This window comes from Clarias gariepinus, chromosome 1, assembly GCF_024256425.1.
Source record: "Clarias gariepinus isolate MV-2021 ecotype Netherlands chromosome 1, CGAR_prim_01v2, whole genome shotgun sequence".
In the NCBI taxonomy this organism is placed as follows: domain Eukaryota; kingdom Metazoa; phylum Chordata; class Actinopteri; order Siluriformes; family Clariidae; genus Clarias; species Clarias gariepinus.
The window spans coordinates 3,795,703-3,810,251 of NC_071100.1; positions in this window are offsets into that span (position 1 = coordinate 3,795,703).

Below are 14,549 nucleotides of genomic sequence, written 5' to 3' on the forward strand. Positions count from 1 at the left end.
AACTGTTGTGATACTACCTTTTCCAGAATTTTAGAGATAAACGGGAGGTTTGATATCGGCCTGTAATTGGAAGGCTGACAGGGGTCAAGGTCAGGTTTTTTGATTAGTGGTTTAATAACTGCTAATTTAAGGGATTTAGGAACATACCCACTGCTGAGTAAACAGTTAATTACTTTTAACAGGGGTTCTGTTATTGCTGGAACTATCTGCTTGAGAAAATGTGTCGGTATCGGATCTAATTCACAGGTTGACGATTTTGAAGAGGAGATGAGTGAAATTAGTTCACTCGCTTCAAGGGGAGTAAAGTATTCTAGGTTCTGATGTGATGTGATTAATTTATCATCTGTATCACTTAAATTGTCTGGTTTTAAAGCCTGAATTTTTTGCCTAATATTTATGATTTTGTTATTGAAAAAGTTCATGAAATCCTCACTACTGTATGTTGTTGTTGTGGAGATTTCTGCAGTGGTCTTGTTTTTAGTTAATTTAGCTATGGTATTAAATAAAAATCTAGGATTATTTTTGTTATTTTCTATAAGAGTGGAGAGATACATTGACCTAGCAGCACTGAGAGCTCTTCTATAGTTTAGGATGCTCTCCTTCCATGCTATTTGGAAAACTAACAATTTAGTTTGACGCCATTTGCGTTCTAATTTCCGAGCGGTTTGTTTTAGAGTGCGTGTGTGATCGTTATACCAAGGAGCAAGTTTCTTATCTCTAATCATTTTTCTTTTAACTGGAGCTACATTATCTAAGCTATGACGAAGTGTTGACTCTAGATATTCGGTCGCTTGATCGAGTTCTGTGGAATCAGATGGCGATCCAATCAAAGTTGATAACTCTGGAAGATTATCGATAAAGCTCTGTGTGGTATTTGATGTGAATGTACGTTTAAGGCGGTAGCGCGGTGCTGTGCGTACATTATTACTATGAGACACTTTAATCGAGACAAGACAGTGATCTGATATAACTTCAGACTGTGGAATTGTAATTATGTTTCTTATACTCAATCCGAAGGATAATATTAAGTCCAAAATGTGACCTGCTTTATGAGTGGGTCCTACTACACACTGATTTACTCCTACTGAGTCCAGTATGGACATAAATGCTGCTCTCAGAGGGGCTTCTGGATTCTCAAAATGAATATTAAAATCTCCAGCAATTAACGCTTTGTCTACGGAAACGACAAGGTTTGAAAGGAAATCTGCAAATTCACAGAGAAATTCAGAGTACGGCCATGGAGGTCTGTAAATGATGATTAGCGGAATCGTCTGAGCTGACTTTATGTTACTAAAGAGAATTTCAAATGCATTAAATTTAAATCTGTGTTTTTGTACGATAGCCAGATTATCGTTGTAAATAACTGCGACGCCTCCTCCCCTACCAGTTAATCGAGGATTTTGTAGACTTGTGGATTTTGAAATTGTGGACTGGGTACAGTAAGTTTTTCAGACTTTTACTTTAATGGCATGATTTACTGTGTTTTATACTTTACTCACCACAGACTCTAAGGTGATTGAAACTTTCACACTGACAGGATCTCACACATACACACACATGTAGTGGGCTGTAGAGTGGAGTGCAAGAGCATTACAGAAATGTAAATATAGAATAAGTGAAGAAGGGTGTGGACAGGAGGTGAATTAGCTCATAGGTTTATTCGATAGAGCGAGTTTCCCCACACATTCCCCACTCAAAATATAAAAATATGCAATAGGGTGCATTTCAAATATTGATGATATAAAGGTCAGAATTATCCCCCACCTTTACCACAAAAGTCAGAATCCTACACCCACATGAAAAGTCAGGTTTACCATGAAAAGTCAGGGGTAAGGGTCTTCCTAAAGGGCCAGCAAAAGGCTGTTGGGATTCTGCCCCCGCGACAAGAGTGGTGATCTCTAATGTGCCTTCGTTCATACAGGACGAGGCGATAATGAGGGAGCTGGCCCAATTAAGGAGGTTCATCAGCCCCATGAGAGCCATCCTGCTCGGGTGTAAGAGCTCCAGTGTGAAGCACGTCCTGTCCTTCCGAAGGCATGTCCTGATGGTTTTAACTAACCAGGAAGGCACACTTAATGTCAACTTTAAGTGTTAAGCGGGGGACAGCAGCTACACCGTTTTCACTACAACAGAACCGCTGAGGTGTTTCGAGTGCAGGGACGTCGGACACAAAAGGCTGAGCTGTCCACACGGAGCTGTGCAGCCGGGGAGCTCGGGTCCAGCTGACCATGTCCCCAGCGCTGACCCCACCCCCAACACCAGCACCGGAGAGGCACAGAAACCTCAAACCTGCACACCGCCACCGACACCCATGGAAAAAACTACAGTAAAACCCAAGAGAAAAAGTGACGAGACGCCCATCACAGAACACATCAGCAAAGGGAAAACCCGCAGCCAAGCACTGAACACAACACAGGACACAGAAGAAGCAGAATGCAGCAGCGCACACACACACAAGAAGATCCCCAAAAGGACATAGAGGAACAAATAAACACATTATTACAAGTAAACGGAAAAAGAAAAAAGACAAGTGATCAATAAACTATTCTCGGTAGACAATAAAATGTTAAAAAATCTCACATCGGCAACCCAGAAAATTACTCATAAATACACTCACCTAAAGGATTATTAGGAGCACCATACTAGTACTGTGTTTGACCCCCTTTCGCCTTCAGAACTGCCTAAATTCTATGTGGCATTGATTCAACAAAGTGCTGAAAGCAATCTTTAGAAATGTTGGCCCATATTGATAGGATAGCATATTGCAGTTGATGGAGATTTGTGGGATGCACATCCAGGACATGAAGCTCCCGTTCCACCACATCCCAAAGATGCTCTATTGGGTTGAGATCTGGTGACTGTGGGGGCTATTTTAGTACAGTGAACTCATTGTCATGTTCAAGAAACCAATTTGAAATGATTCAAGCTTTGTGACATGGTGCATTATTCTGCTGAAAGTAGCCCTCAGAGGATGGGTACATGGTGGTCATAAAGGGATGGACATGGTCAGAAACAATGCAAATGCTTTGCTGCATACGTCAGTTGTAACGAGTGGTTATTTTATTCAAAGTTGCTCTTCTATCAGCTTGAATCAGCCGGCCCATTCTCCTCTGACCTCTAGCATCAACAAGACATTTTCGCCCACAGGACTGCCGCATACTGGATGTTTTTTCCTTTTCACACCATTCTTTGTAAACTCTAGAAATGGTTGTGCGTGAAAATCTCAGTAACTGAGCAGATTGTGAAATACTCAGACCGGCCCGTCTGGCACCAACAACCATGTCATGCTCAAAATTGCTTAAATCACTTTTCTTTCCCATTCTGACATTCAGTTTGGAGTTCAGGAGATTGTCTTGACCAGGACCACACCCCTAATTGCATTGAAGCAACTGCCATGTCATTAGTTGATTAGATAATTGTATTAATGAGAAATTGAACAGGTGTTCCTAATAATCCTTTAGGTGAGTGTATACAGTACCAGACTATAAAACATAACAGGGTGACACAAGTCTTTAAAAGATGTTGGAGTTGTTGGTGGGGTGGAGGGTTTTTCCTTACTTTCCTTACTATTATATATATATATATATATATATATATATATATATATATATATATATATATTTGTATATATATATTTGTATATATATATTTGTATATTTATTTGTATATATAATTGTATATAAAATTGTAAAACATTCCTTTCCTTAATTTGTTATAAAATAGTGAGTTTAAAACCACAAAACCTCTCTCTCTCTATCTCCCTATCATGTGTTTGTGTGTCCAGGTATGTGTGTAAGATAATGTAGTGGCGGTATTATAGTTTTCCTTGGGCACAAATCAGGTGTTGTCACTAATTATTTATTTCTAATCTGGTTTAAGAAACCAGAAACTTAGGAATTCTCAAATGAATTGTGTATTTCCAAGACCTGTTTATTTGCAAGAAATGGCCCTGGAGTAGCATGTTAGAGCTTTACAGAAACAGTACATATTTAGAGAAGAGTGGGGGAGGGGCGGACAGGAAGTTTATTTTAGGTAGTAGCTACTTTAACACGTACTTCACTCAAAAGATTACAATATGGAAGGCGCGGGGGGAGGGGATTTAGTATAATGTTGTGTCAGAATTATGCATACCCCAGCTCAAAAGTCAGAATTAAAATAAGTAGAAAAAAAAAATAAACTGATCTAACAATGTTGAAACAAAATGCCCCTAAATCTTTATGTTGAGAAATTTTTTTCGGCTAAACTGAATTTGAATTTACATTTATTCTAAGTAACATCTACATAGTTGGAGCAACTGAAATTTAAAGCCATACTGTTCTCATCATCAGTCCAGGTTTACCCACCGAGCTTCCACTCCAAATTCACTTATCCACAACAACCAGTAGCACTGTGTAATGTCTCTATTAAGAACACAACCATCAGCCCAAAGACTCTGTTGTGGAGGTTAGTGACTGATTGGAATGTGATGCTATCAGCATGGTATATAATGTAACCCCCAGAACTTTGGAAGCTGCCACAGGTCTCTATGGAGAGATCCTATCATACCAGATTGCTTCCTTTTCTGTACAATGTTTTATTTACAAAATTACTGGACAGGTTAAAAAAAAAGTAATTCTCTGGATATTTAATGTCAAATACCATGGGAAACATGTAGGGTATGACAAGGTCAACTTTTTAAAAAAATCTGAATTGTAGCCATTTGGCAAAATAGCCAGTCTTTGTATTTATAACAAATACCAACAAATTAACAAATCTAAAAAAGGGTTTAAAAAAAAAGTTATAATGGAAGCAGGACGTTTAGAGATGGTTGAACAAAAAACTATTTGAGCTCATACTACAATTAAAATTTAAAAATTGTCTTATTTCCAGCCATTCTGGCATATTAAACACTTGCATGTACCTTAGTAATGTCCATATCATCACCCTGTTCAGACTTGTGCGCTGATGTGCAAAATAGCATCCTAACCGCTATCTCTATAATTTCTTTTAACACACTAACACCTTCCCTGCTCGCCACACACCCACCATGCTCCCACCAGGCCATGCTAATAAATACACACATTTAAGGTTAATGTTAATTGTATATGATGTGTTGGTTAATTTACTGATTAACTCAAATAAAGCTCCATATATTCATGTTCATTCTACTTTATTTAGCTGTAATTTGGCAATCTATCTCACTTTAGGTGAAAACCACAGACATGTTTTCTTGTGAAAGAGGTGGTTTTTAGTCATCTGAGTCACAGTAAAATGTTTTATCATTTATGATCCGCCCCTCATTCAAACCACATGCTCCTCCTCCTTTTATCAGCTTATAATACCAGTGCTGAAGTGTTACCTGCGTTAGCATAATTCAACTCATACAGAGATCATCATTATCATCATCATCATCAACACCACCACCAGCAGACATGTCATCTCGTACGTTTCTACTGGTTCTTCTGCTTCTCGTCTGCATTCAGTCTTTCACTACAGCCAACCGTAAGATAAAGTTCATCATTTAGCCTTTGTAACATGCGACTTTGTACATATTTTATCTGTATTTCTTATCATTGATTTAAATCAGTTAACATGCACTATCTTAAACACTAAGGAGACAAAAAAAAAATAAGATAGCTGACTAAAACATTTTTTGGGGGCATAAAGATCTCCAACATTTTGAAGGGGCACAGTGCAGGCTGTAGTGGTGGTAGAGAGGTCGGCTAGTTCTTATTTGGTAGGAGTTGGAGTTAATAAAGAGTTGGACTGATGAACATCAGGACTTTGTTCTTCAAGCATATTAAGAGAAAAACCATTTTGTGATAGCAACACAGGGAGCATTCCATACACGCTTCATGCTCTGTCGAAATGCATCCCGGCAACTGGAGCCAAACGGAGTGAATGCTCTTCCTGCTTCCACATTTTTTGTGGTTTTAACGATAGGGCTGCCAGATAATTTTCTTTTCAGTGTGAATCCAGTTGCCTGAAGGTTAGATGTCCATAGCAAAATTGTTTTCAGATCTGGTACACATGCAATTCGAACAAGCATGAGCACCCTATGTTGCTATCACAAAATGGTTGTTCTCATAATACGTTTGAACAACAAAGCCCAGATGTTCACAATTCCAACTCATGATAGGTACCTAAAATGGTTGAGTCTAACTTATAGAATTAGACCTAGCCCACCTCTCTACCACCACTACAGCTGGCACAGTGCCCCTTCAAAATATAGAAGAACTTTATTTACATTTAGGCATTTGGCAGAAACCTTTAAATCTTTACATGTTTTGCAACTTACATTTTATTTATCTTTTTGTACATAAATATGAGCAGTTGAGGGTTAAGGGCCTTGCTCAAAGGACCAGAAGTGGTAACTTGGTGGTTGTGGGGTTTGATCCTGGGACATTCCGAAGCATAGTCCAATGCCTTAACCATTGAGCGACCCCTGCTTTGCTGAAAATAACCAGCATTAATAAACCAGTGTGTGTATGGTGTGCTGTTACATGAAAAATAATAAGTGACAACATGGTGTATTTACACTTTATAAGGTATTTAAGGATTGGAGTTACAACACTGAATTTGTTTGGTTTGCTGGAAGAACACATTCCAAAAACACATTATTACTTAAAAAGCCATCACAGCAGTATTTAGGAGGAAGGGGGTACAGATTAAATAAACATCAGGAAGCATGTCCTACCAGATATAAAAATCATCTTTTGTTTTAAAAACAGTGATTGATAAATTAATGATTTTATTTACACAGATGCAAATGAACCAGTAAAATGCTGTTTGGAATTCCAGGAGGCGAAAATCCCTCTACATCTTATTACTGAGTACAAAAAAACCCGGCTTGGTTGTACAAAAGCTGGAGTGATGTAAGTTTTAAAACACTGCTTCATTTTAAGGAGAAATGAGATTTTTTTCCCTCATTTAACAATGATTTGATGTAATATAAACTAATGTTTATAGTTTAGGATGAGTGAGAGTGTTAGATTAAATGTTTGGATTACAGTTTATTTTGGTGTAAATCTTCTCTCTTCTGCAGTTTTATCATGAAGAACGGGCGTCGAATGTGTGCAAATCCCAGAGTTCAGTGGGTGAAGGAACACATGGATAAAATTGACCAGCGTGTTCATAAAACCTCAAACTAACTTCTGCCTGGAGTGGTTACATTTACCCTTCTTTAATACAAAATTAGATATTTGGATAGAATGAATAAAGCATTTATTTTATTATAATTTAATTTTGTTCATCTAAAGCTTGTGGGCAGAAATTCATTTTATGTTATATTTATGTATTAAAGGACATTGTATTACATATTATGGCTGAGTTTTTCTTCTTCATATTTTAAAAAGAAACCATGCTGGTTATTTTAAAATACAAAAACATTTATATTACATTATGAAGCAACTATTAAAAAATTTGTCTTAATAAGCACGAGGGCTGTTCAAGTCAAACTTGGACTTCTGATTGTGCAGAATAACAGAACTGTTACACTTATGCACTTATCCCACTTTTTCACTAGTGTTTGGCTCCATCAAGGTAGAAAGTTACTACATACTCCGGATCAAAGGAACTTTTTTAAAACACTTAAACCCTTACAAACAAACAAATCTTATATATTATAACAATTTATATATTACATCCATAACGTATACATTTTACCACTACCACAGGGAATGACGTCGCACAAATGTAGGACTCCCCAAATTAGCATATTATTATTATTATTTCTTCTTTTTTTTTGGTCATAGAAAAAAATTTAACAACCCAAAAATCACATTATTATATGTATTTGTGCTATTTCTTCTTCTCTGTCATGTTGGTATAGACGGTTAAAATAAAATAAAGTTTAGTTCATCATACTTCCTATTTTGTGCTGAATTAAAAGATCTCATTCTATACTATACAATTCTAAGCCCTATATATGTTTTGCATTGATTTTAAAATACTACTCTTGACATATAAAGCATTAAATGGTCTCGCGCCGCAGTATCTGAGTAAAATGCTAGTGTCAACTACAAACTAAAGCTGGGGGCAGAGCTTTTTCTTACAAAGCCCCAAAGTTATGGAATAGCCTTCCAAATAGTGTTCGGGGTTCAGGCACAGTCTCAACGGAAAAGACGAACTTATAATAACATGCGTTGTATTGTTGTTGTTTTTTTTTAATCACTGGTATACACTAACCATGATTTATTTATGCTATTGTACGAATGGAAGCATTTTTTTTATATTTATTAAGAAATGGAGCACTCCTTTCATTTGCAGTTTGAGTTTATTCAGATAGATGTAACCTAGTGAGTTTACATCACGCGAATAAAATGCAAATTATCTCTCATTACTATAATTATGATTATAATAATAATTATTACTAATGTCTTTTGACTGTATCTAATGGGTCTCTATTCTGGCATTATGGTTTTGCTCTAATTTACTGAAAAGACATGTTTGAGAAAAAATATCAGTAAAAATCTCGCCAGTGCTACTGCTAAGTTGTTTCCCGACTACTCGAAAAGTCTGTGGATTGTACCTTGTCACTGTCAGATACTGTTTGCCTCAGTCCTCACTATTCCATACACATCCGTTGATAAGGCAGTTGCCACTATGCACTTAATTGGTGATTCACCATTAAATGTTACAGTACGTCTCCTTCTCTTCTGTTCTTTCTCTCTCTCTGTTACGTCCTGGTCTAGGGTCAGGCCCCAACAGACAATAAAATAAATTAGGAAAAGGAAAGATGATAATGGGGAAATAAACAGGGGGGGAGGGGGGGAGATCAACTGCAGTTTAATTCTATATACAAATATTTACAGATGTGGTAATATCTTCAGGAGCCGACAATGCCAAAATAATAAACCAAACCCACTAACTAGAGTCACAAAAGTCTACCTAACCTAACAACCAAAAACATACCAAAATACATCAACTTAACTAACTCCCTAACTAGCATAACCGGGAGAAAAAGGAGGGAGAACAAAAAGGGTGTCGACTCCCTACTTACCACTATATACAGGATATTTACACAGTATACAAAGTTATGTACAAAGGGCAATAACAAAAATCGAGGTCGAAAAGGGCAGCAAAAGTCGATACAGAATAATTCCAATATAACAAGTACAACACCATAACAAGTCAAGCAGTTGTCTCCCGAGCAGCAGGCAGGATGGCATTTAAATACTTAAATAAAGTGCTAGTACAATGGCAACACAGGAGGCGGGAGTAAGGCACACAGGTTCAGGAAGTGCTTGTCCAATGGAGATACAGAAGGCGGGAGTATGGTACACAGGTTCAGGAAGTGCTTGTCCAATGGAGGAACAGGAGGCTTCAGTAAGGCACACACCACTGACGGATCCTCCAATCAGCACCCCACTCCATGGTAGAGGCCAATTAAACCTGCTTCACAAACAGAGAGAGGGAAACACCAAAGAGAGCAGGCAACATAGAAAATAATATATAATATATATATATGTATATCATACGTCAGGGACGTAACACCCTCCCCCTTAAGATTGAACATCAATTTCAATCCTTACTCAGACTCACAGCGAGATAAAGTATCTGCTACAATGTTTTCGGATCCCTTTTTATGTCGAATGTCAATATTGAAACCCTGCACAATCATGGCCCAGCGCATGAGTCGTTGGTTACTATTAGTCATACGTTGTAAGAACACGAGAGGGTTGTGATCAGTAAACACCACTATGGGTTCAGAACTAGATCCAATATACACCTCAAAATGCTGAAGTGCAAGTAAGAGGGCAAGAGCTTCCTTCTTGATGGTACTATAGTTAAGCTGGCAACGATTAAATTTACGGGAGAAGAAACTCACAGGGTGATCGATCAAACACACAGTTTAAAACAGAGAGATGCTCATTCCAGGTATCTGTAAACACAACTACATCATCAAGGTAGGCTTCACAATTATTCACATCACCTAAGACTTGTGTCATTAAACGCTGGAAGGTAGCAGGTGCATTTCTTAAACCAAAAGCCATGACTGTATACTGAAGAAATCTATCAGGTGTAGCAAAAGCAGAGATTTCAGAGGCTCGCTGAGTGAGTGGAACTTGCCAGTAGCCTTTTAGAAGGTCTAATTTTGTGACATACCTTGACTGACCTATCTGGTCAACACAGTCTTCCATCCTGGGAAGAGGAAATGAATCAGCCTTGGTAACAGAGTTAACCTTACGATAATCTGTGCAAAATCGATAACTATTATCAGATTTTGGAACTAAAAGACAGAGAGAGCACCATGGACTACAACTGGAAATGGCTAGCTGATTTCTAAGCAAATAATCAGTCTCCTGCTTCATTATAGCACGTTTGGTTGGGTTAACTCGGTAGGCATTTTGTTTAATAGGTCGGTGTTCGCCGACATCTATGTCATGTTTGATAACGGTTGTGCGCGAGGGTGTGTCTGAAAAGAGTGCAGGGTGATCCCTTATGAGCCTAATGATGTCTTCCTGGGCGGAAGCTGATAAATGGACAAGTTTGCACTCAAGTTTACTTAGCCACACAGAGTTTGACAAACTCGCACAAGGGACAGATGCTCTACCCAAATTGAGACCATCAAATTCCGGGGAATATTCAGGTGTAATGCCTGTGGAGATAACCGCAACAGGGGTGATTGGAGAACTCTCCTCAGTATTTCAAGAGAGAAAAGGTTTTAGCATGTTTACATGGCAGACACGAGTCTTCCTCCTTCTGTCAGGTGTCTTTATCACATAATCGGTGCTACTTAATCGAGAACTAATAATATATGGACCAGAAAACCTAGCTTGAAGGGCGGAACCTGTAATAGGGAGCAAAGCAAGCACTTGGTCACCTTCTTTAAATTCACGTACAACAGCTTTCTTATCAAATCTCCTCTTCATCTTGGCCTGGGAGGAGGTGAGCGAACGATGAGCTAATTTGCATGCCATGTGCAGGCATTCTCGAACCAAGCTTACATAATCTAAAATGTTTCTAGGTAGAGGACTGACTGAAGTAGGAGACAACATTTTCTCCTGATGCACTTTTAAAGGACCTCGAACAGAATGGCCAAAAACCAACTCTGCTGGGCTAAATCCAAGAGTCTCTTGTACAGTATCCTGTATTGCAAATAGTAGGAATGGAACCGCTTCGTCCCAGTCTTTTCTGTGCTGCAAGCAATATGTCCGAAGCATCGATTTCAATGTTTGGTGGAATCTTTCTAACACACCTTGTGATTCTGGGTGATAGGCACTAGAGACCTGATGCTTTATATCAAGCTCTTCCAATACTCTTTTAAACAGGGCTGACATAAAATTGGAACCACGGTCAGATTGGACATACTTGGGTAGCCCGAAAGTAGAAAAGAATTTGGTTAGGGCACGTACGATAGCTCGAGACTTAATGTTGCGAAGTGGTATAGCCTCAGGATATCTAGATGCAGCACACATTAAAGAGAGTAAATATGAATTTCCCGACTTTGTTCGAGGAAGGGGACCTACACAATCTATCAAAATCCTCTCAAAAGGTTCTCCCATCACAGGAATTGGGCAAAGTGGAGCACGAGGGATGACCTGATTAGGTTAACCTGCAATTTGGCAGATTGGACACGAACGACAGTAGGATGCTGCATCTGATTTCAAAGCCGGCCAAAAGAAATGCTTTAGAATTCGAGCATACGTTTTTCGAATACCCAGATAAGTCATGGTCATGAGCAATACTTAAGACATGACTTCTATAAGGTTTTGGGACCACAACCTGGAATACTGAACTCCAGTTATCAGAATTTTTAGGTGTCCATTTACGCATTAACAGCTAAACCTTAATGAAATATGCAGTAGGCTGCTGTGACAATTCTGCTTCCTTTACTGTCGAAGTGAAACACGGTTGAAGGGAGTTATCAGATTTTTGAGCATTTACCAACTGATCACGTCCAAATAAAAGTTTAGCACCACTGGGTCCAACAATTGGAGTAGAGCCAGTATGTGGATTATTCACAGGAGGTGAAGGCACAACAGAAAGTTTAAATATGGGGTCTTCTGCACACATAAATGAATCAGAAAAATCATCTGCACTTTTCTTCTTACGAGCCTGAGCGTGTGTCACCACACATGAGTTAAACACTAGCGGAAATTTACGCGAGATTGTCTCATTTTCAACTATTACAGGTACATCTGTAACAATAGACAACTGGCAAACATTCCCCCCAGCTAAGTCATTGCCAAGAATGAACGAAACACCTTTTACGGGCAACTGGGAACGGACTGCGACCTTAACAAGACCCGTAACTAACCTAGATCACAGAAATATGTTATGTAAAGGAGCCTTCACTATTTCCATTTCAATACCTTGTACTAGTACATCCGCACCACAACTTGTTTTATCAGATAAAGGTAGAATACCCTCTAAAATGAACGACTGGGCAGAACCTGTGTCCCTCAGCATGCGAAGTGGTTTTTGTCCCAACTCAGAATTAGATATGGACACAACACCTTCCATAATAAATGGTTCAAAAGCAGGATCCACAGGGGATTGTGAGCATTTACTATCTTCCTGGTGCATTGTAGGTACGTGTGTTAATGCGACACTTTTGGGCTGGGTCTGCATTTTTTTACGGTTTTTACGACACAAGATAGGACAAGCAGCAATGAGATGCCCCCTTTCATGACAATAGAAACATTCCCTTCTCTTAGGAATCACTTTCTGGGAACTTGGAGGGCTTCTAACACTACGTTGGGAATTTTCACATCGTGGGGGAGAGAAAGTGATTTTATGAGTCAGTGTGAACTCATCAGCTGAGACGGCTGCACTGGAAGTGAAGTAATCTTCTGCTCATTTAGATAAACTACCACCTTCTCCGCAACACAGTTCTTAAATTCCTCCAACAAAATTAACTCCTTCAGTCCCTCAAAAGTAGTTACTTTACTAGCAGTGCACCATTTATCAAACAACACAGATTTCTCACGTGAAAACTCAACATAGGTTTGATTGGCAGATTTTACATGTTTACGAAATTTTTGCCGGTAGGCCTCAGGGACAAGGCCATAAGCACGTAAAACAGCATTTTTGACAGTATCATAATCCAAACTCTGCTCCAAACTTAAGGCAGAACACACCTCCTGTGCCTTCCCAACAAACTTGCATTGCAATAGAAGAGACCAGATGCTTCTAGGCCACTGTAATGTGGCTGCAATACGCTCAAATACAGTGAAGTATGTATCTACCTCACTTTCTCTAAACATAGGAGCTAAAGCAATATGCTTACATATGTCAAAGCCAGATGAACTTACAGCTGAAGAGCCGCCAGGTGCGGGTGGTGGGTCACCGGCCTGTACAGGGGTTGTAGGTGCAGGATGCAGAACAGGGGATGTAGGATGCAGAACAGGGGATGATGCACGAACGGGAGACAGAGGGCCACGAACAAGAGAATCTGAAGATGGCTTACTCCTTAGTGCCAACTCCAATTCCTTTAATTAAATTTCCCTTTGAGACTCGAGTTCCACCATACGAATTGAAGCGGACGGACCTACTACCGCAGGATCTATGTGTGCGGGGTCCTTGGGTTCGACCACAGCCTCCGCTGTAGCTGAATCCTCGGACTTACCGGACTGATTTACAACACCCGCCTCAGTAGGATCCATTAGAATGCGCTGCTTAATCAGCTCTGCCTGAAGGATTTGTTTAATGTCGCGCTTATTCACGCTCCGTGGGACCGAGATGCTGTAAATGTCAGCAAGCAACAATAGGTCATCCTTCCTGCACCTTTCAAACTGCTCCAGTGAAGGACAAATAGCAAACTGGGGTCCGTTCTTCGTACGTCGCTTGACACATCCGAGATAAACTGACACATCTAAGATGAGATCATCGTGCTAATTACGATCCGGCTAATTCGGTTCTTCGAGCTCACCTGTTGTTGATGATTAGTAGAGCTGGACTGAGTTGTCTAGGATTATTGCGCATTCGTGCGTTGGTTTAAAAGGCGATATGCATCGACAGTAGAAACACTGATCACCAACCCCTTTGATTGGTTGACGAAATGGAAAAAGAGCGGCTCAACTTTTTTTTGTAAAACGTGTTATGCGCTGACATGCCCCCTGCCATGGATTGCCCCCCCTACATAATCGCTATCAAATATTATATTAGAACATAAATTCATAGGTTAATGGTTTACAAATTACAAATTACATGAGACAATAAAATAAAATAAGCAATATGGAAATAAATATGTTGTATATGAAAAAATAGAAATATTATGTATAATTTTATATTGTTTATTTTATAATAAAATAAGTTTCGTCCAATTTATCATTATGAAATATTTATTTTTAATATATATAAATATGTATTTGCATATTTTTATGACAAACCCCTGAAAAATAAATGTGTTACAAAATAAACATTATACAAGAATTTGTATTAATGGTCTTGATGGCTGTCTCGTGCCTAGGGTTCATTATAATAGTAATATCATATTTGATAATACTAAACCTATTAATTTATGTTCATATATAATATTTGTTAACGATTATGTGTGTGTGGGGGTATATACTTATCTTTTTCCACATGAGTCAGTCATGCTCTTTAACCAATCAGATGTGACC